The 23675-nt window shown below is 47.8% G+C and overlaps 1 protein-coding gene across 7 annotated transcripts in view; it reads left to right on the forward strand.

Moving 5' to 3' along the window:
- Positions 1-23675, forward strand: part of PLEKHA7 (pleckstrin homology domain containing A7) — a gene marked incomplete at its 5' end in the record, with an annotated part of 212625 nt that overhangs the window by 22313 nt on the left and 166637 nt on the right. The window lies entirely within an intron of this gene.

The following is a 23675-nucleotide window of genomic DNA, read 5'->3' on the forward strand; positions in this document are numbered from 1 at the left end:
TCACTTCACATGGTTACTTTTTCTTGTGTGTGTGGTGAGAGAAAATAAGCGTTGGATGAATTTATTAAATGGTTCACTGAACTCTGTGATAGTCTTTCCTTGGGACTCTGCCTGAGAAGCCCGTCAGCCACTGAGTGGTGCCTCCCTGCTATGGCCTGAGAGGCACAGGCCTTGGGTGCTCTGTCTTGGGTGTCCCCAGAGACAGTGTGGGGACCACATGGCGTCCTTATTTGTCTCCATGCTGGCTTCCAGTCGCCCCTTCTGGGGAATCATCTGAAAATAGACATTTTCTATCATGCCTGTCCACATTGACCACGGGGAATTAAAATGGGTTGGCTTACCAACTAACCATGAGGGGTATTTGAATGCCCTTTGAGTTCTCAAAGCCATACAAATACTTATGGTGGCCGGAGGAGATGGTGTCCATCTCTCGACGTTCTCCCTGCAGAGTTGGAGCTGAGCTATGCCCAGGAAAACAGTCTGATTCAGGGCTCAGGATGTAATAGACTGGAAGGAAAGAAACCGAGGTTCAGTGAACACCTGTTGTTTGTAGCACGTGGTCGCAATGGTTATTTCACTCTTAACCGTGTTCCAACCTCGAGGTTGATGATTGAGTGCCCCTATGATGGATGGGGGAAATTAAGGCTCAGAAGTGATGTAATCAAGGCTCTCACTGACTCCAGAGCCTTGGGAATAACTAGGAAAGACTCTAAAGGGGAACTCACAACCAGGCTGTAAAAAACTGTTAGTATGTGAGTCACAGGGACAGTGTGGCATTAAGCAGTGGCACAGATGGAGAGACAGGAATGCTCTATCAGGTGTGGCTTGGATGGTTTTAAGACAGCCTGTTGAATATGAACAGATATTTTTTTTCTCCCATTATTAATTACCTGAGAATAGGGAGAAGATATTTTTAATGAAGCCCCAGCAATCTGGGTCTGGAGAAACCCTGGCACCAGCCTTCTCCCCACATAGGACCTGTGCATCCTGGGGTCACCAGGGACCATCCCAAACAATGCCCATATGAGTACATGCAGCTCAGCCTGGCTCTGGGAGCAGCTTAGAGCAAACCTCACCAGTCTTTGAGATTTTGTGGTTGGGAAGGCAGAACTTTGTTATATCCTGGGTAGGGGAGGAGCCTGAGGAAAGAATGGGGACTGTGCAATGGGCTTCCCTGTTTTAGGGGGAGTGGGAAGTGCTGGCATGATTCAGTATCTTAAAGCCCTTATGAAATAAATGCTTCTTGCTACCCAGCCCATTGCTGGTGAGATTAGAGAAAGGGCCTGTCTTCTTGATATTAGTTCAATTAATTTGTTCATGTAATCATTTGTTTATCAGCATTTATTAGCTCCTACTCTGCACCAGGTGGCACCATGCCAGATTCTGGGGCTACAAAGACAAAGATGTCGTCAAGGAATTTACAGTCCAGTGCAGGGAGAAAGACAAACCAAGGATGATATTCAGCATGGAAAGGCCGTGGGACAAAGAAAACAGGGTGAGGCTGGAGCATGGTGACCAAGGCCACAAAGCTTTGGGTTGGCAGGCTTGGTTTGACCTAACCAGTTACTTGACCTTGGGCAAGATCTTGTTCTTGGCTAGGTGCTTACATACTTTATCTTATTTATTCCTAAAATCGGACTGCTGAGGTAAAAATATTCCTCCATTTTGTAGCTGAGGAAATTGAAATTTGGAGGGGGTGAGTAATTTGTCTGGGTCACTTAGTAAATAAGTGGCAGGACCAGGATTCCAACCCAGGTCTGACTCCAAAGTTCCCGCGCTTTCTGCTCTATCCAGCTGAGGAGAATGAGTTTCGTCCATGCCCCAGCACAGCCAGGGTCCTCTTGGAGATGCAGCTCTAGGCCAAGGGGTTTATTGACCGTGGACTCCATAGGAGTCTACGGGATGATGTGACCAGCCAGGATGCTAATTTTGTTTTAGCCTGCATTAATGGAAGTATAGTGCTCATGACACGGGAGATGGTGGTGCTGCCCTGCTTGGGGGAGATCACAGATGGAGTATTGGGGTCCCTTCTGAGATCACCCTTTTAAGAGGGATGTGACTAGATTAAGCCCTTCTGGCTGTGATGGGCACTGGAAACCTTGTCTCCTGAAGAACATCTTCAGGAACTGGGGGTGTTTCATGTGGGGAAGAGGAAACCCACAGGAAAATGGGGGCTGGCTGCAAATATCTGAAGGGCTGTCACGTAGAAGAGTTTTATTCTCTGGGAAAGCTACAGAGAAAGGTTTTGGCTCCAGGTTTATAACAGAACCTTCTAACGTATCTCAGAATGTAGTGAGATACTGTCGCCAGAGGTAATCAAGCACAGATGGAAGCAGTGGAGAGTATGGACTAAATGCCCTCTATCATTCCTCTGCCCAGAGCCCCTGACTGTGGCTGTGTCTCTGCTGTTCTGGGTATGGGTCCTGGAGGGGGTACAGAAGGGAAGGGTTTAGATTGTATCTCTCCCAAACCCAGATCTCCTCAGAAGACTCCAGGGTTGTATGTGCCTCCAGGGGTGGTGGAGCAAACACAGGGTTAGAATCAGAATTAGAAGACCTGGGTTTGAACCTTGGCTCATACCCTTATGACTGTGTGACCTTGAACATGCATTTGCTCTCTGTAAAGGGGATCATGTCAGACCCTCACCTGTTGGCCTTTTATCAGGTAGTGAGTGAGAAAATGCTTTGTCAAGGAGAGAGGGTTCAAACACTGGTTGTTAATGGGTGCAGCTCTGGTCACCAGGAGTGTAATCAACTTCAAGGAGCTTGGCCGTTCCGTGTCTGGGAAACTTCACGCAGTGGTGATCGAGGACTTGTTAGGTGAGGTGCTTTGGAGAACTGACTCCAGGTTTGTGCGGAGCCCTGTGAAATATTTTGTGATAAAGTGAATTCCCTATCACTAGCGATAAGCAAGAGAGTCCCCTGCCTTCAAGACCCGTGAGTGGAGGCAGAAGGAGAGACTGGGATGGGTGTTGAGAAAGGCGAGATCCAGGAAGCCTTCATGGAGGAAGTGACATGTGAGTAGGGCCTAGACAAAGATTTCATTATGCAGGGAAGGGGGCAAGGGCCTGGAGGAGTCAAAGGCGTGTGTGGGGTATAAATGACATGGAGGGAGAGAATCAGATGCTGGGGTAGCTAGGGAGTCTCCTTATTGGGGTGGGGTGTTGCCTGCCAGCTGGAAGACTCTTCCCTTCCTGGCAATAGAGCACGAAGCTGTCTTGTGGTTGAAAGGGATCCGGGTTTACTGCAGTTTGCTGGTGGAACGTGGGGCAGGAAGAGGCAGGGTGAGAACTTTTGGGGAGGCTGTTTTACATTCTTTTCATTTCTCAGATGAAGGTAAAACCCAGATGGGAAGAGGGTTTCCTAGCAGGTTTAGGGTGAGCTGAGGTTAGAACCAACGCCTGACACCTCCTCCAAGTTTTCACCTTACTCCATGGATGAGTCGGCCCATTTGCCATTTTTCCTGGTTCTGCCTCCTGGCAGGCTATTCCTCTCAAGAAGGTAAAGGAGGGGAAAGCAAAGTTGTATTTACCAAAGAGGCTGGTTGGGCAGGTCTCCTTGCTGAGGCCAGAGTCTTAGGTCAAGGTCAATTGAGCTGGCTCCTGGTGGGTGGAGTCAGGCCCTGGCCGGCCCCCAGCTGGGGGACTTTTGGTTGGGGCTGACCACTGGTAGGGACTGAGGTTTTTCCAAGGCATTGCCCCTGAGAACAGTGGGCTGGAAAGATTACAGCCCACACATTCTTTCTCAGGAGATTAGGGCTGTGGGAGATTATGGGATACACCGGAGGCTGTAGGGAGGCCTGTAAATTTCCCATTTGGGGCAATTAATTTGACGGATTGTGAAACAGCTCACTACTTCCTCTCCCCCTCCCTGGGCTGGAATGGGCAGTCAGACTGGCCGGAGAACGTCCTGAGAATGCTCTCCCTGGATTCCTGCACTGCCTGCTTGGGCCCCTTGTTAAAACCTTTCTTGGGGGCAGGGGCTGGGCATGTCCTTTTCCTGCCTCCCCTCTGGTACAAGGAAGAGCGCACAGTAGGTGCTTTATAAAGTACCATACAGAGCTGGTATTTATCTATTAGAGCCTTTCTAGGATGCTGTTAGGGGTGGGATGGGCTGGGGCCCATGGTGGCAGCTCGGTTTATAGATGGGGAAGCTGAGCTCCAGGGGTGAGGTTACCTGTCCAAGGTCACTCAGGTCATTGGTGATAGTTGGGACTGCAGCCAGGTTTCTCCACTCTTGGGCCAGGGTGTCTTCCCAGTTCTCGTGTGTTCAAAGTGCAAGTGAAATGAATCGTGGGCTTTTTTTCTGGTTTCTCTCCCTGACTTCCTCCTTGCCCCCAGCCAGTCACAGGGGTCCCTGCTTTGGTTTGTGTACAGGATGTGACATGGTTCTGCTCCCATCTCCCCCGGGCAGTTTTGCAGCATTCCTATGAGGGCTGTGATGGGGCTGCCCTTCTCCCGCATGCTCACGGTGTTTTGTGGCTCATTTTGACCATCTGCCTCCCCAGTGGGGTCTGGCACCTGTGGTTGGTGAAGGTTCCTGCACAGTGCCTTTCTCTGGTGCCTTCTGAGGGCCCTGCCGTCACCAGCTCAAACTTGGACTAGTGCAGTTGGTCCTGAATGGTTGTCCTGCTTTGGTCCTGTCCTCTCTCCAGGGGCCCAAAGACCTCATCCTAACGTGCCTCCAGATCAGGGCCTTCCAAGGTGTTCTTAACTTGGGGCTTCTATATATGTGATCTGTGTCCTGTCGGATCACAGTGTTCGCCTTGGCCTGAGCACAACCCAACAGCATCGTAGTGTTTGTAGCACTTTCTTCCTTCTGTGCCTTTGCTTTTGCAGTTCCCAGCACCAGCAATGCCCCCTTTCCATCCAGGTAACTCCTATGCATCCTTAAGACTCACATTCCCTCAGGAAACCTTCCCTGACCCGCCTCCACTGAGGCTTTGTGACATCCCTTTTTTGGTGCTTTCATTCATTTATTCAACAAGTATGTCATGAGAAGTTTTTATGAGCCTGCAGTGTTATAAGTGCTGGGGAGTACAGCAGTGAACGAAGCAAAGGTGTGTGTGCTCATGGAGCTTATATCCCAGCATCCTCTCCTGCTACCTATCACCTTAGTTTACACTAATGTTTCTGTGTCTCCACATTAACCTGTGAGTTCTCCTCATGTTTTATTCATTCGTCTCTGTATTCTTAGCACTCAGCACAGTGTCTGTCAAAGAAAACCTTAAAAGTTAATGTTGAATAAATGAGGGAATGAGCAGGCTTCCCACTTCCCTCTCCTTCTAACCTGCCCATATCTACTTATGTGCAGCCCTGCCACCGCCTGCCGCACTCTTCCCCCTCACACTTCTGGCACTGTATGTGCTGCTCACGTGACTGTCCTGCTTCATATTACTTTTTGTGTCGACGTCTCTCTCCTTCACCTGGTTATAGATTTCTTCAAGGCAAGGTCCAATTCTATTTCAACTTTTATGTACTTCTGCCCTTTCTCATATCCAGTAAAATGAAGAGCAGTATGTGAAGCGGTGCATAAAGAAATAAAAGTATAAGGATGGACCCAGGGCCTCGAAGTGGGTTGATTTATTGACAGATGTCTGGCGGGCACCTGTGTGCCAGCCCTGGGCCAGGTGCTGGGCATTCCTAGGTGGGTGGGGCAGAGGCATCTGCCGTGAGGAGCCCAGACGGAGGAAAATATAGACAGGGTGAGGAGGTGCCCAGTCTGCTGGCACCCAGAATATTTGTGGTGTAGGATGCCCAGACACTTCTTTTGGTCAAAGAAGATGGCATCACAGAGTTAAGGAGGGGGTGTCAGACCCTCCTTTTTTTTTTTTTTTTTTTTTTAAGTATTGTTGACTTATAATGTGTTAGTTTCTGGTATACAGCAAAGTGATTCATTTATACATATATATATTCTTTTCCATTATGGCTTATCACAAGATATTGAATATAGTTCCCTGTGCTATACGGTAGGACCTTGTTGTTTATCCATTCTGTATATAATAGTTTCCATCTGCTAATCCCAAACTCCCAGTCCATTCCTCCCCAACCCTTTCTCCCCCTTGACAACAAGTCTGTTCTCTTTGTCTGGGGGTCTGTTTCTGTTTCAAAGATAAGTTCATTTGTGTCATATTTTAGATTCCACATATAAGTGATATCATATGGTATTTATCTTTCTCTTTCTGACTTACTTCACTTAGTATGGTACTGTCTAGGTCCATCCATGTTGTTACACATGGCATTATTTCATTCTATATGGCCGAGTAGTATTCCATTGTATATATATATATACACCACATCTTCTTTATCTATTCATCTGTCAATGGACGTTTAGGTTGTTTCCTTGAGACAGGACTGGTTTTTAATCGCATCTTGTCCCTTGCTGACTGTTTGACCTTGGACCAGTGAGTCCACTTTTTTGAGCTTCTGTTTCCACATCTGTAATACAGCTAGTAAGAATACCTACCTTGTAGGAGCGTTCATTCATTCATGAGCGTCTCTCCTCCCTCTCTCCACCTCCAAAATCTCAGGCCTTTATGGAGAGGTCTTGGGACGCTGATGTGGTCTCTGATGCAGTTTATCCACTCACCCCATACAGAGATCCCTTCAGCAGCAGTGCTGATCAAATTGCCTCTGATGGATTCCTTTGAATAACAGGAAGAGCCTGCTACCTGACCAAGCAGCCCCTCCTTTCATTGTCACATCCTCACTGTTAGAAAGTTCCCTTTTAGGTTGAGTTGAAATCTTCTATGTCCTGACTTCCCTCATTGCTTTTAGTTCTGAAATACAGGGAGTTAGTTGTATTCTCTCTCACCCCTTTTATCCCTTACCCCTCGCTTCCTCCCAATTAGGAAAAAGTTTACTAGTGTCCCAAGAGGCTCTTTGTAGTTCTTGCTCTATTACTCAGAGTAATCGGCTAGTTGGGAAGGTGAAGGAAAGCTTTGTAGAGTACATGATGTTGGGAGTGGGGTCCTGAGGGTGAGGAGTTAGCCAGATGAGGAAGGGGAGAAAAGCCTGTAGGCAGGAGGTAAAGCAGTGTCTTCTAATAGTATGTAGAGTCCAGGAACTCTAGATAGTTCGTATCACAGGAGCAATAGGGAGTGTGTGTGGGGTGGGGTGGGGTGGGGGGGGGGAGCGGGGATCATAAGGGAGATGAAGCCTGAGAGGTAGGCCGGAGCCAGAGCGTGAAGGGCCACCTGTGACCTGCCAAGGGTCACAAACCTGAAGTCAGAGGGCTACCTAGGAGAATGGGTTTTAAAAATGGGTTTACTGGGGGGCCCAGGTAGCACAGGTTTCACATTCTCCTAGAACTGATGAATGGGTTTCTGAGTACCTCAAACTCTCTTTCTTGCTCTTGTCTGGAGTTACCGATTAAACCTGTCCTTGGGACCTCTGTAGAGCAGAGCGGGGACAAGTCAGCACCTTGAATGTGCCAGTCACCCTTGACATCATGTTTCTGAGCTCAACGCACTGGGTGAGCCTGGCTTCAGGCCCTTGCCTCTGGAGCGCCTTACCTGGGTTGGGGTGGAGGCTGGGACACTGTAACCATGGCCAGCGGCCGGCCTCAGCTTGCCTCTGTCCCAGAGTTGGCTGGACACACAGCCCTGTCTCTGCCCTGCAGGGTTTCTCTTTATGCAGGGAGCCTGCATGAATAGCGCCTGGACTCCGAGCCCTTGGCCCAACATTCCAGATTCTTCGGGCATAAAGATTTTTTGAAGGGGCCTGGGACCCTTCCAGGGAGGTTTATGCCCCACACAGATGGCTGTTTGTGTCTGATTTTTATATATTCCCAAAGGTACTTTCTGAGCATCCTGGGGGAGGCCTGTCTCTCTCAGCCTGGCTGGCTCACTGGGAATCTTCTGGCAGACCCGCCGCGCACAGGCGGCATAAGGAGTGTCCTCCCACCACCGTCTGTCCTTCCCCGGGGTCTTGGATGCTGAAGGTCCAAGGGTGGAGTGGGGTTTTTTGTTTTGTTTTTAAATAGGGGCAACGTGGGTAAACAGAGTGGTGTTTCTGGTGCTGTCTGAGGGCCAGGACCCCGCATTCCGGTTCCATGACGACAGCCTGTTCCGTTGCCGCGTGTGGGCTGTGGGCAGCAGCAGCTTAGACAGGAACAATGGAGGCTCTGTTGAGATGCTGCTGCTGAGCTCGGGCAGAATGCATTTTAATTGAACACTTTCCACCCTGAAATCTAGGGGATCTGGTGGCCCACTCCTCTTCATTCCTTCATTTTCTCTTTGTGGCTCAAGAGCCAACTTACTGCAGCTCCTTTTTTCCCCTCTAATATTACCAGCCTCTTGTGGGAAAATGGTGTTTCCAGCCTGGGATGTGGTTTGCATTTGGCTAACTTGGCGATGGTGAGAGAGAGGAGTGCTGGGGTGAGGGGCTGGAGGTGGCTGGGAGACATCCCTGTAACCCAGGCTGGAGTATCATCACAGGTGCTATATATAAGAAGCTCGTCCTCCCCTTGGACAGGGCTGCCTGGGCCTTAGGAGGACTGGCTATAAAGTCAGACCAGCTGGGTTGGAATCCCAGTGGTAACACTTCCCATTCTGGGCCCCAGTTTCCCCATTTGCAAAATAGGGATAAGAATAGTGTCTAACTCACAGGATTGTTATGAGAATTAAATTAATTTAACACACATAACATAATAAAGATAATACCTGGTACATAGTAAATACCACAGAAATGCATTTATCATTATATTATGTCATTTTATTTATTTATTTTATTTTATTTTATTTTTTGCGGTACGCGGGCCTCTCACTGTTGTGGCCTCTCCTGTTGCGGAACAAAGGCTCCAGACGCGCAGGCTCAGTGGCCATGGCTCACGGGCCTAGCTGCTCTGCGGCATGTGGGATCTTCCTGGACCGGGGCACGAACCCATGTCCCCTGCATCGGCAGGCGGACTCTCAACCACTGCGCCACCAGGGAAGCCCCTATTTTTAATTTTTTAAAATTAATTTATTTATTTTTGGCTGCATAGGGTCTTCGCTGTGGTGCATGGGCTGTTCATTGCGGTGGCTTCTCTTGTTGTGGAGCACGGGCTCTAGGCACGCAGGCTTCAGTAGTTGTAGCATGTGGGCTCAGTAGTTGTGGCTCACAGGCTCTAGAGCGCAGGCTCAGTAGTTGTGGCACATGGGCTTAGTTGCTCCGCGGCATGTGGGATCATACCAGACCAGGGCTCGAACCCGTGTCCCCTGCATTGGCAGACGGATTCTTAACCACTGCGCCACCAGAGAAGCCCTGTGTCATTTTACTATTGTGTTCTGATCATCATCAATATTGCGTTCACCCTTCAAGGCTTCATCTGAGACTACAAGATGAACAGAGCAACATTCTTTCTAAAATGCAAATTTGATTTTGTCACTCCTTGGATTAGAAAACCTAAGTGAGTCCCCATTGATCTCTCTGCACAAGGAGAAAGGAACTTTTGTTTATTGAAGGCCTACTGTGGCTAAGTCCTGGGCACTTGGTGCACCTCAACTCATTTAGATGAAGTGCAAAGTCTGTGTAAGACCCTTCATCAATTGGCTCTATCTTGCCTGTCTTTTCTCCCCTACCCCGCAAAACCAAGCCAAAGAAAAGCATAACTCTACCTCAGAGAACAGTTTTCCTCCCTGCTGTCTCATTGGCTTTCATCCTCCATGCCTTTGTGCACGTTCTCCCTTCTGCCAGGAATGCCCTGTGGGTGGTGGCTGTGGTCCAGGGGAATAGACCACACCAGGGGAGAGTTTGGGAATTCCCTAACCATCCTCTGAGGACCCAGGCTGACTCTGGTTGAATCCTGGCTCCACCACTAACTGTGTGGCCCTAGACATGCCCTAAGAATAGCACCTGCCTCATAGGTTTCTTGCGAAAAGTTAATCCACGTAAAGCGTTAGAACAACGTCTGACGTACTGTGATTGTTCAACACGTGTTAGCTGTTTCGGCCATTGCAACTCTTCCAAAGGTCTGATACAGCATTTTTCTGTGTGGAGTATTTCTCTCTATAGGCTCAGCACTGGACCGATTTCTTTGGGGGTAACAGGAATTGAAGACATACAGTGGCTAGGGAGGTCCCAGGGGTTCCTTGTCCTTCCTGGCACTGCCTGCCTCGCTTCAGTCTGTCCCTGGCGGGATCCCTTGCTTCTCAGCCACAGACGTAGCTCATTGATGTAGCCACTCCTTGTGGTGGCAGCTGGGTAACAGACACAGGGTAGCCTCACAAGATGTAGAGACCCCATGTACACAAGCTGCTTACGGATAGACCTGCCTGCCTATGAATGGGATACTTGGTATCCGAATGGGAATTATTTATAGACAAAAAAAAAAAATTGCTCTGAGTTGAGATTATCCAGATAACCAATCTCTGGTCAAGAAGGGGAGAATGAATATGTCTTCCTTTCATGTTGCTGAGTTTATTAGGGCCAAGTTCTCAGAGACTTGGGTATTTTGCAAATACATCTCATTGAAGACAATGATAATGCTTGAAAGGCCTTAGAAAGAGAGAAGAATGGAAGATTTAATTTCAGGGAGCTATGGTGATGTATGGTTTGTGTCACCTCAGTTCTCTGATTATTGGGCTCAACAGTCAGGAGAGCTGGGGCTTTATCCTGGTTCTGTCATTGACCGACTATGTGACCTTGAGCACGCTGGCCTCAAATTCCATGTCTGTAAAATGGGAGTAACCATCTAGCTTTGCCTGCCTCCCAGAGTTGTTTTCAGGAGTTAAAGATCACGTGCTCTTGTGCATTCATATTTATTCATTTAACCAACCAACCTCTGTTAGATTTACTGTGTCCCAGAGCCAGGCACCTAAAGATGGAGAGAATGTAGTCTCCTTCCTCGTGGAGCCCAGAGATGGCGGTGATGGTGTAGGGATGTGTGAGTGGATGGATATCGTGAACATGGCGGTCTGGCAAGTGCTTTGCTAGAAGCACCCAGAAGGTATATTGGTACTCAACTCTGGGAGGCCAGGGGAGGCTTCCCAGAACTGGTGACACTTGAGTGGGGCAGAGATAAGAAAGGTAGGGGTATAAGGTAGAGGCACCAGCTAGAGGCAGACACACCTTGGCCTTGTAGGACTGTGCCAAGGGGTGAAGGTAGGGTTGTGGGCATGTGGGGGAGAGGCCGCCCTGTGGACCAGGCAGGAGGTGGGCTAGGTGTTTTGGGGTTTCACCCTGAGGGTGTTGTCCTGCGGTAGAGTGACTTGAGGCAACAGAGAGCAGAATCTGGTCAGTAGTTTACAAACCTCATTCTGGTGTCCATGTCAGGGCGTGACTTGACGAATGGCAGGCAGACCTGCTACGGGACTCCTGTGATGATCTAAGTGAGAGATGATATGGGCCTGAACTGGGCACAGAGGAGGACACGAAGCACATTTGTGTGTGTATGTGTGTGTGTGCATGTTTATATGTTCTGGGAAAGGGTAAAACCCTCTGTATGCACATAGGATAGTTTTTTGTTTAATGAGATAATCAAAAATACAGACACCCAACAGTTCCATCACAGTGGCTCTATCCTTCCAGGGTTAAGTAGAGAAAATTGCAGAGGTTCATGTGCAGGGATGTTCCTTGTAGCCTTGTATATAAGACTAGGAAATTGAAAACAACCTAGCTGTCCAACAGTTAGGTACCAGATAACTAAATTATGGAGCCACGCATCCCCAAAATGATGCTGCGGGTCTTTTTTTCTGAACACATCAAGGTACACTCATATATCAACTGAAAGAACAGAAGAACATATGCGCAGCATTTAGCCTGCTAGCGCTTTGCCATTATTCTCCATGACTCGTCAGTGCCGGTCAAGGTTGGGTTTGCTCTTTTTCCCTGTGTGTGACTTTCTGTCTTATGTTACTTGATAACTGTTTTGTGTCTGGGTCTCTGTGAACAAGGACCATGCCTTGTTCTTGCTTCCTTGTTTCCCTCAAGCAACAGGAGTAGGTGGCCGCTAATTACTGCGGAATTTAATTGAGGGATGTGAACAAAGGGCCTGTTATCAGCATTAAGTGATGTTAGGCTGTAGGCTGATTCTCCCTCACCCCCCTTTTTTCTCCCTCCCTCTTACAAACAGAAACAGTGTATCTGGCCCATAAAGAAGCCTTTAAACTAAGGTTGTGTTAACAAAGACCTCTTCCAGAGACCTCCCTGCTTTGGGGGCAGGGGGTGGGTGAGAGTAAATTCAGGCTTTGTTTCCTGTCTTAGGGAGCCAACTAGAGGTGAGGGGAGATGAGGTTTCATGCACATCTGAGCCGGTGTGCTTTTGTTGGGGTGGCAAAGGGGGAGGGGAAAGCTTTGCCTTACATCTGCTGGGTGCTAGCACCATATATCATCTTGTTTCGTCCTCACAGCAGCCTGAAGTGGAAGGAAAGTTTGCAGACAAAGATGCCAAGGCTCAGAGAGGTTGAATAACTTGCTTAGTTTGCCCAGCTAGGAATTGGTAGAGCCAGGATTTGACCACAGGTCTGTCTGCCCTCAAGCCCCTGTGCTTTGCCTTAGGTGCCAGTGGTCCTAGAGCAGGGACTGGGCCACAGTCTGGGCAGTTAGGCGCTGTTACCACGTCTGGCCTTGGACACCGAGCGAAGGGTAGAAGGCTCTGAGTTTGGAGCAGCGTGAGGACTAGCCGGTCAGGTGTGTATTTCATGATGCTGAACCCTGAGGGGGACAGAGAAGAGGCCAGGATGACACTGTCCTTGTCTACCATCCGGCTGAAGTCACTCTTTCTTACACGGAGAGCTACTGCAAGGGGTGGTGAGGGATGAATAGGGGCACAGAAAACAGGAGGTGGAGGAAGTCTGAAGAGGAGCAACCAGCAGGACTGAGCGGGTGGGGAGAAGAGGGGGAGGCGTGAGCAATGGTGTGAAGCTGGCGGGTCTGGGCCGAAGTGGGGGTTTCTTGGAGGTGAGGAGTGAGCGTGAGCTTGGTTGGGAAGCAAGCAGGGTGGTGGGTTGGGAGGCCTTGGATGCTGGACCGAGGAGCATCGCCTGATTCTCTGGGTCATGGGGAGCCACTGAAGGCCGTTGAACGGGGAGTTGACATGGAGGGAAACAAGTCTAGGGTGCTGTACCTGGCCCTCCTGTAAAATGTGGGTGATGGAGGCAGGGAGGAGGAGCTGCCTCACCTCTCTAGAATGTTTACTCATCTGTAAGAGTAGTGATAGGGAGGGGTGGGGATGCCCCAGCTGATGTTGACCGGGGCTATCAGGTTTGCTTTGACATGGGTGTGTGATGGTTCTGACAGTAGAAGGAGACAGATAGCTGTGTGTGCACTGGTCTAGGCGTGGGAGGGTTGTGACCACATCCTGCCAGGTGCTCAGCTTAAGGAACGGTTGGTGTGCGTGTGTGCATTCACTCAACAATTATTTATTGAGTGTCTACCATGGCACTTAAGCTAGGCATATGATAGTGAGTGAAACAGACCTGATCCTCTCTTTGGGTCTGGCTTTGAAAGTATATGTCACGTGAGAAAAAAAACATGACAGGAAAAAAAACGTTGAGCTGCTCTAAGAAAACAGTGTGCTCCATAGCCTGGTTGTTCCACCAGAGTGAAAACATTGCTTCTCACTGCAGAGATGAGATCTTATAGAGGAAGCTCCTGGACAGAGCTTGCCCAGAGGGTGGGGTTTTGGACAGCAGCTCCCTTTTCTTAGAGGTGAGTTGAACAGTGGGGTCTCCCATACGTTGGGGGAATTCCTTAGAGCTATACAGCACATTCTGTCCATCCTTGCTTCCCAGCACTCCTGCCCAAAACACGCTGGTTCTTCTCTGGCTGAGCCTGGCTTTCCAGGCTGGTTTCTGCCCTTGGATCGGAGGAGGAGCTGGAGGAGAAAAAAGGGATAGGATGGACATTAGAATGGAACAAAGAGAATACTTCAAACAGGACAAGCTCCGGAGGAACACTCTCACTTCCTCTGTGAAGCCCCAAATCAGGGATTCAGAGAAGCTTCGGCTGGGCTCAGCTCTTCACCTTGCCTGCGGTTTGGTAACTCATTACTGAAGGCCTTATTTCTGAAGGCCTAGGTGGTGGGGACCAAGATGTCACTCACTTCAGAAGGCCAGATACCTTGCTGAAATTCCAGAGGCTTTCCCTTGAGCCTTGGGGCTGTGGCCAAACAGACCCTGCTGTGGTTGCAGCCTCAGGTCCTTCTTGAGTACCGATGCCCCACCCCCTCAAGGGCCGGCCCCCGGGGCCCAGGGAGGCAGCTGGCAGTGCAGCCCCTGCCCCAGGTGGGATGGGCAAGCCAACAAGCAGCTGTACTGCGCCTGTGAATGGAATGTGTCCTAGAATGGAGACCCACCCAACATACTTTGCTAGCGGGAGGACACAATTTTGGCTAGAAGCTTTAATGGTGGCAAAACTGGAGCTTTACTCCAAGCATTTAAAAAAATTACTTTTTGTATTATAAAGTTGTTCATGTTCATTGTCGTAAATTTAGACAATGTATACTGAGCAACAGGAAGAGAGTAAAGATCTCTTGTAATCCTGTCACCCAGAGATAATCACTGTTAACTTTTTGTTGTGTATCTACGTGTGTGTGTTTTAAGAAGACTAGGATAATACAGTTTAAAATATTTCGTATTTTTTAATAATGATATATATTCCATATCATTAATTAACATTTACCTCATCAGTTTTAATGGCTGCATAGTATGTCCTTATACAGTTGTATTGTGGTTTACCTAACTAGTAATGGATGAGATTTTGGGGGATTGTTTTCTAAAAGGGAGTATCTTTCTTGTGGTAGCTGATCATAAAATAAACACATGAATTAGAATCTCTGAGGCTGTGTCCCTGGCAGTGTTTTCTTTAAGCTCCCAGTGATTTTAATGTACAGCCAGGGTTGAGAACCATGTGGTGAGACCATAAACACTTAAGTTGGTTCTTCTACCCCAGGACTCAGCACAGTGCAGGGCATTTAGGAGATGCATGAAGAGAAACATCTCACTTCACCTCCATGCTGTCATCAGGTGAGTTTGAGGCTAGTGTGAAGGTGGTTGACCTGGGGGCTCCCTGCTATGGTCCTTGCTGAGTCTGATGTTTGTATGCTGGTGACCCTTTAACTGGGATTCCAGTCCCCACGTCTCTTTACCTTATGTGGAGATGATTGCTAATTTTGAACATTGCAGTCGATGTTTATGTGGCCAAAGCCCTTGCCCACCCAGAGGAAGGGAGGGGCTGGTGAGGACTAGAAGAGAGCAGATTTGGGGCCTGATAAGTGTCTGGAGGGATCAGAGGGAGACTATGACATTCTTCACATATCCCTGGTGCCTTTTAGGTCACAGGGTGCCTCAGACATGGGATCACCGAATCCTCCCATCCAGGCTATACGGCAGATGGCCCAGGCAGTCTTACTCCTGTTTTATAGTTGGGGAAACGGAGGCTCTGAGAGGGTAGAGGGTCTTTGATTCAAAGGAGTGAGTCAGAGTTGGACCTCTCTCTTTTGACTATCAGTCTACTTTTTTTCTGCAAAACCATCTGGGTCTGTGGATTTGCTAGAGACCTTGGGTTTATGCCTCTTTGGGAAACCCTTTGTTTTATTATAGCAAGGTGTATGGTTACTGGCCAGAAGGTTTCTAATTTTTCAGGCATTTATGAGAACTGGCTGCTGAGTGACAGCACAAGTGTACTGATATGTTAATACCCATTCATCAGAATGTGTGGAGGTATTTGGAAAACAAGGAAGTGATTTTAAAATATACCTATAACAGCATTTTTTCCTGGCTTCCAGAGAAACATTTTTAAAAACCTAAGATAGTCAACAGCACTTGGATAACTGACTGGAACCTGAGAGGTAATAGTAATAGTGGCTATGGTAGTAATAATGGCTTACATGTATTGAGCGTACACTACGTTTTGGCACTTTGGAATACCTAAGCTCAAAGGGTTGCCGAGGAGATTATTTCTATTTCAGAAATCAAACCAAGGAAAAAAAAACTTACCACTTCTTGGTTTTATTAGTCATGGTACCTTCATACAATGAATTGCTATGCATCTATTTAAAATGGTGCTGTAGGGCTTCCCTGGTGGCGCAGTGGTTAAGAATCCACCTGCCAATGCAGGGGACATGGGTTCGAGCCCTGGTCGGGGAAGATCCCACATGCCGTGGAGCAACTAAGCCCGTGCGCCACAACTACTGAGCCTGCGCTCTAGAACCCGGGAGCCACAACTACTGAGCCTGCGTTCTAGAACCCGGGAGCCACAACTACTGAAGCCTGTGCGCCTAGAGCCCGTGCTCTGCAACGAGAAGCCACTGCCTTGAGAAGCCTGTGCACCACAACAATGAGTAGCCCCCGCTCTCAGCAACTAGAGAAAACCCGCGTGCAGCAGCGGAGACCCAGTGCAGCCAAAAATTAAATAAACGAATAAATTTATTTTTAAAATAAATAAATAAATAAAATGGTGCTGTAAAATATCCACCAGTGATACGGAAAGTGTCCCCTGTGCCCTAGTGGATAAAAGAAAATTATGAAATATGTTGGCATCTGGAGGTTCTCAATGAAAGTTTAAATCCACAAACATACAAAGCAGTACTATCACCCCCCTCATTTTCTTGGTAAGGAAATTGACTTGCCTAAACGTCACAGAATTTTGGATGTGGATCTTTTATAAGAATCCAGTGTGTTTCTCACAATCCTCATATGTTTCTGTTATTAAAAAAAAATAGAGAGTAAGACATTTTATAATCAAGGGCTAGTTGCTATGTTTAGAGCAAAAAAGACAAGTGAGGCAGAGACCTGTTTGACAACCATGTTACTTTGTTTCTATAGCTCTTTACAGTTAATAAAGCACTTGTAAATAACTTTTTTTCTGAGTTTCAAAGGAATAGTTATTTAGATATACAACAAGGGTTTACTATATAGCACAGAGATCTATATTCAGTATCTTGTAATAACCTATAATGGAAAAGGATCAAAAGAAAGAATAGAGTTATATGCATATGTATGTATAGCTGAATCACTTTGCTGTACACAACTATACTTCAACAACAGCAAAAGAATTTTTTTAAATACATATTTATTATATAATTAGGAAAGTAGGGAAAACCCCAGAGAAGGAAAAAAATATTTATAATCCCTCAGGGATAATGACTGTTAACATTTTTTCTTCCTGTTTTTTCTTTCTCTCTTTCTCTCTCTCCCCCTCTCCCTTCCTCCTGCCCTCCCTCCGTTTATCTATCTATCTATCTATCTATCTGCGCCGGGTCTTAGTTGCGGCATGCAGGTTCTTAGTTGCGGCATGTAGGATCTAGTTCCCTGACCAGGGATCAAACCCAGGCCCCCTGCATTGGGAATGCAGAGTCTTAACCACTGGGCCACCAGGGAAGTCCCCTTCCTGTCTTTTCTCATTGCAGATATATTATAAATTTTATAAACTTGGGACCATGTTGTACATATGTGTTTTTGTTTGTTTGTCTTTTGCTGTGCCATGCAGCATGCGGGATCAAACCCATGCCCCCTGCAGTGGAAGCGTGAGTGTTAACCATTGGCCCTCCAGGGAAGTCCCTTGTACATATGGTTTTGACTCTTTTACTAATCTGTTTTAGATCCTTCTCCCTGTCAGTAATTGTTCTTCTACAACATGATTTCCAGAGGCTGTACAGTATCTAGTTTTTATGAGTGATTCTGAATTATTGGACAATTATTGGTTGTTTATTGATTTTTTTTCATTATTATGAATAATGCTGTTATAAATACCCTTGTCTTTACTAGCATCTGGTTGTTTCCTCAGGATAGATTCTTAGAAGAGTCATTGATGGGTCCTAGGATATCTGCCTGTGACAATGCACCCTTCATTTACATTTTCTCCTTTGATCCCTAAAATAACACCCTGAAGCTGGTACCGGAGGGATTATTATCCCCATTGTACACATTGGAAGCTGAGGTTTATAAAAGTTGCAGTTTGCTCAAGCTAAGAAACTACTTTGGAATGGTAAAGGGAGCTGCTTTAATCCAGTGAGTCTGAGGGAATAGAGTAGGAGATGGGTTCAGATTCATCAGTTTTGTTGTATTATTCAGACTTCCTAGAAACTCCACTTTCTGTGACTTCCACTGATGTCTTGGGTAGGTCCATTTCCAGAGGGTTTCAGGCATTAGCAGGTTCTGAGAAGTCTGCAGTGCTGTAGGGTGGCTAGTAGGGGACTGGAAGTCCCTGTGAGCCCTTTGGGGGTTTTGCTGGTCGAGCGTGCCAGCCCCTGCACGTGGGCAGACTTGGTAGCTGGGGGTGTGCCATGGGTGTGCCGGGTGGCTTTTGGCCTCCATCCTTCTACTGAAGACTCCAAACTGTGTTGTTCAGCTGCAAAAACAGTTTTCTTCCTTTGCTAGCAAGAAACACAAAGCAGCCCTTCAGAGAGGGCGGGTGGGTGTGCAGCAGTTCTGGCAGAGTGTCACACTCATCTGATGCAGCACAGGGCGAACCGCCCCAGATGGCCTGGCAGAAGCAGAGTTGGACAGCAGCATCCGGAGGAGCCCTGGGGAACAGAGCGTAGTGGGGAAGAGCCTTGCCCTGGAAGGCCTTGAGACCACAGACAATGGCGGGAGGAGGCCTGATCTAGGCACTGGCTCGCCTGTGAGCTGGGCAAGAATGAGACTGGAGAGCGGCCTTTCGCATGTCGCCCTGTGGGTCTGATGGAGCCTCATGTATGCTGTGTGTGTCTTTGTGTCGTGATCTGAGTCTGGGAGCAGTTTCCCTAGTGGTTGCTGGGGTGAAGAGGGAGACAAGTCTCTCTGCTGATGAGCATTAGGGGTGCCTGAGGCCTCCTCACCTTGGGGTGGGTTGGCCAAACCGCTCAATGCTTTGGCAGCCTGTCTTTTGACATCCAGATGACTTCCTATGGGTAGAGCCCAGTAGCTCGCTATTTCCTCTGCCTGCACCAAATTCCCGTTGGACTTTTTATTTTGGCTTGGGCTGAATGGGATTCTCTCTGCTTGTCCTCCGTCTCTGCCTCTCCATCTCTCCCCACTCCCTTTCTCTCTCTCCTTCCTTGTCTGCATCACTTCTTTCCCCTTTTCCTGTATGCCCTGAGCCCCCTTTCTACCCCAGGGGAGTTTGGGGCTTGGTTAGACAGGGAACACTGTCCTAGTATTTAGATGAGTGCCTCTTCCTGGGCAGTTGGTCCAAAGAAGGATCTAGAGTCCAGTGCTGTGATTGACTGCTGAGGGGTTGGGGCTTGAGGCAGCAGGCTGGCAAGTCTGTGTGTCTAATGCGGATGCCTAAATCACGCTGGTATCTGGAGGGCCCAAGACAAATGCTTGTCTGGGTCTCATTCTGGGCTCGTAGCCTGTCACACCAGAAGAACCTAGTTTGGAGAGCACCTATGCATTGGAGAAGGGGCGCTAGTGGAGTGAGGCAGAGCAGAAGTGATAGCTGGCGGCCGTTCTCTCCTGGCAGGTGGTGACTTGTGTTCACACTGTGGCTTGTAAAGGGTGGACCCAGGCATGGAGGGCCGCCTGGCATTAAGCAGAGCTGTTTCGCCCTTCCCTTTCCACAGCTGGGTAGAGAGACATACATGAGTGTCTCCTTAGTGCTTGTCCTTGATCAGCACTGCCCAGACCTCAGACACCCAGCCAAGGGTCAATTTGAATTGTCCAGATTTTCCTTTATCTCTGCTATAAGGAGAACAGAAGCCAGTTTGGGGAAATCCTGTGGGAGGAAGCAGGGGTGCTAGTTGAGATTTGCCCTAATGAAATGCACGCTAGGCTATTCTTGGGGGTTGCTGGTGAAATTATATTTTAATGGGAATGTTCTTTTCTAAACTTTAACTAGCAAAGCCATAGCAGTGTTTGCAGTTAATAATGTACCTGGTGAGTTGTTGAGCTGAAGTTTAACAGCCAATTTAAAAAACAAGGTAGGGAATTTAAAAAAATAGGACATTGAGAACATGTGTGTCCTGGAATGATTTCAATGTTTCTGTTGGAATAAGTGGTTTTGTGCTCACTGGAAGGGTTTCCATGCCCCTGTTATCGTCAGTGGCCTTTCCAGGAGGCCCTGATGCCAGGCTCCCTGGCCCATTAGTGCTGCCCATTAGTAGATGAACCAGGAGGCCATTTTACCACTTTGTAAAGCCGCAGAGCTGGGGCAGCTCTTCCCCTGGTGGGGTAGCCCAGTGAAGGTGGCTGCAGCAGGAAAGGGAGACCCAAATCATGACGCAGGCAGATGCTTCAGGCACACAAGGGTAGATAAAACCCTCGTGGCTGAACAGGGGTGGGGCTGATGCAAGGAATAAAGCAGGGAGTCCGGTATCTGAGATGACAAAGTCCTTCTGCAGAGTTTGCTTTGGAAAAGAGAAGAGGTTTTTTAAAAAATCTCTGAATGGAAAATTTAGGGAAACTGAAACGGAGGCTCCTCCTGGATTCCGAGTGGTGTGTGTTACTGCAGGAGATTGGTACCTTTTGTTAGAGGCCCTGGATCTCAGGCCCTCCCCAGTTAAGGCTTCTGATTTCACGTTCACACCCTGGCTAGTTACTCCAGGCGTCCCTGTGCCCTGCTCACTCTCTCTGGTACCCTGGTGGGCTTGTGGTTCACAGTGTGGCACACAGAAATGAGCTCAGAGAGTGGACTCTGCCTGCCTCGTACCTATATCCCTCAAGGTGCCCGACAGCAGTGGTTACTCAGTGGATGTTTGTGGAATGCATGGGGTGGTTAGTTACAGCTGTGTGCGATGTACACACACACACACACACACACACACACACACACACACACCCATACACACCCACCCTTCGGTCCTGTCCCTGTGTGTCCTCACTTTCCCAGCTCCACCCGGAGTTCTCTTTCTTTTGCCTCTTGTGTGTCTTCACTCCTACTTGTTTTATTAGAACACCTAGTATGTGCCAGGCAGGTGTTGCACTAGCTTTATGTCAACTGTCTCATTGACTCCCCATAGCCACTCTATGAAGTAGATGCTAGTATTATGTTGCCATTTTACAGATGAGAAAGTCAAGGTCAAGAGAGATTAACTAATTTGCCACAGAAGTTAATGGTGATACTTCTGCTCACACACAGGCATCCCTGATTCAAAAGCTGAGTTCTTAACTTGTAGGCTACAAGCCTCCCTTCTCTGGGCTTTGAGCTGGAGTGGAGTGAGTGCCTCAGGGAGAAAAGATGCTGCCCATTCTCCCCTCCCCTCTGCTCCACTGTCTCACTTACCCCTGGAGTAGGAGCTCCCTGAAGATGAGTTAGCAGTAGCAAAGTTTCAGGCTCCGAGGGGTTGGGGTGGTGGATTTTGTGAGTTTATTTCCCTCGTTGTCATTATTATTGCTGTTGGTACAATATACTATAAAAGGAAGGAAAAAAGGCAACAAAGGAGGGATTGGCGTCTTCAAACTTTTTTGATCGTGTATATCCTATTAATAAATTAGCATGTACCCTAATATATGCATAATCATAAATTATATTCATAAACTGCTGTGATAATGTACCTATAAGTCATATACATGCACACTTAAAAGGATGATATAAAAATAAACATGAATAGATGTTCTCATATTTTCTTCCTGAACTGAAATGGGTCATTTGAGCACCTCAGGGTTGAGTGTGCCCCCCTATAGAGACCTCTGCGTCCCGCCAGTTATCTGATAAATGCTCTGCTACTGTAGTCCAGTGCCCTGTGAGAGAGGGCATATCTACCTAGACCTTCCATTTTTAGGTGCTCTGATTTTCAGAAGCAAAGCAGGCAGGCACAGCCCTTCCAGCCCTCATGGTTTTTGCTTAAATTCTTATCAAATTGCCTGGAGCTAAGGGGGAAACTCTCCTAGATGCTGCACTGGCTGCAGTCCTTTGCTGTTATTCCTGAGCCCCTCATTCAGTCCCCAGTAGCTTTCAGACATCCTAGGGTACAAGGGAAGGCTGTTTCCAGGGGGCTTGGGTATAGCCCAAGGGTTGGTGAGGATGTGGAGAAACTGGAACTCTTGTGCATTGCTGCTGGGAACGTAAACTGGTGCAGCCACTGTGGCAAGCAGCTTGGCAGTTCCTCAAAAACCTAAATAGAATTACCATATGATTCAGCAGTTCTACTTCGAGGTGTATACCCAAAGGAATTGAAGGCAGGAACAGATACTTGTACGCCAATGTTAATTGAAGCATTATTTACAGTAACCAAAAGGTAGAAATAACCCAGGTGTCTATCTAAACAGATGAATGGATTAATAAAATGTGATATATATACAATGGAATATAATTCAGCCATAAGAAGAAATGAAATTCTGATATATTCATTCATCATGGATGAAACTCGAAGACATCATGCTGCTAGACACAAATGGGCAAATACTGTATGATTCCATACATGGGGGATAGACATACAAATACAGAGAAGCAGATGGATGAGAGGTTTTCAGGGGCTGGGGGCAGGGAGGAATGGGGAGTTATTGCTAATGAACGATTATAATGTTTCTGTTTAGGGTAATGAATATGTTTTAGAAGTAAATAATGGTGACAGTTATGCAACACTGTACATATAATAAAATAAGAAAAAAAACTTAAAAAAAAAGAATAAGCAAGGAGAGGAGGCTGGGGGCTGGGGTGGAGAGACAGGCAGTTAATTCCTCGTCTGAATGTGTTACCACTGCCGATCAGATGCCAGACTGTCCCTTTCCCTGTAGGCACCTGTGCCTGGCGTTAGGGCTGCTAGAATGGGATACCCGTGGCCGCGCCCTGGCTGTACAGGTAGCTCTCCAGGCCCCCCAGGGGAATGGGCATCAAGATTTAGGCCATGAAGTAGGGCCATTTGTCCCCCTTCTTTGCCCTCTCCCTAGTCAGCTGATGACAGCTTTGGTACTGCAGCCCAGCACCCTGTGATCGAGGACACACCTTTCTGGGTGTTCCATTGTGAGAGCTCTCGGATTTTCAGAAGCAGGTAATGGTTTTTCTCTGAGGGCTGGAATCATGAAGTAGGGCAGACAGGTTTCTTTGGAGTTAAATTTAGGGCTTAGGATCCAGGGGTGGCAGAGAGAAGCTGTACTTAACAGCTATCGCACCACCAAAAAAGAAAAAAAATGTCCTAAATTAAGCAAGGTACATGGAACCTGAAGACACTTCAGCCAAATTGGAATAAGTACCTCTAAAAATAAAAGGTGCTGAAATCTGGAAAATACCAAATATGGCTTCTTGTTCAGGTGCTTGCTTCTCTGCCTTTCTGTTTTCGTCACCCTGTCCCAGTACTGCAGCTGTACAGAGACAACGTCACCCTCGTCCCGGAGGAATGGACTGTGTACAAGGCCTTGTCTTTCATGATGAGCTGTCCCTGGGGTGGGGAGGCGACTGGCAGATGTCCCCGGGTCACAGTGGCTGTGCCCTCTCCTCATCACCCCCTCTCAGAATGCCTGTTTAGCTCTTGGCTCTCCTGGGGAGGGCTGCCTTTAAGTCCGAAACACCCTTGGTGCCACCAGTTCCCAAGGCTCCAGCAGCCAATTGCCGCATCTTGGGCACTTGATGTTTTTGTTGTTGTTGGTCCTGGGCACTGGGCAGACCAGGTGCATGAAAGATTCTTAGAAACACAGGTTCAAGGGAGGATGCACAAGGGCAACATCAAGGTGCCTGTTCCCACAGATAGAACTTGAGTTTGCAGGACTTACAGTTGTTTCAGGAAGTGAGTGTTACATGAGACAATAATAACAATAATAATAGTGAAAGACACTGGGTACTTACTGCATTTTGGGCCTGTCTCCAGGGGTCTTTATGCAGACAACCTCATGAGGTG

This window comes from Stenella coeruleoalba (assembly GCF_951394435.1).
Source record: "Stenella coeruleoalba genome assembly, chromosome: 8".
NCBI classification, from domain to species: domain Eukaryota; kingdom Metazoa; phylum Chordata; class Mammalia; order Artiodactyla; family Delphinidae; genus Stenella; species Stenella coeruleoalba.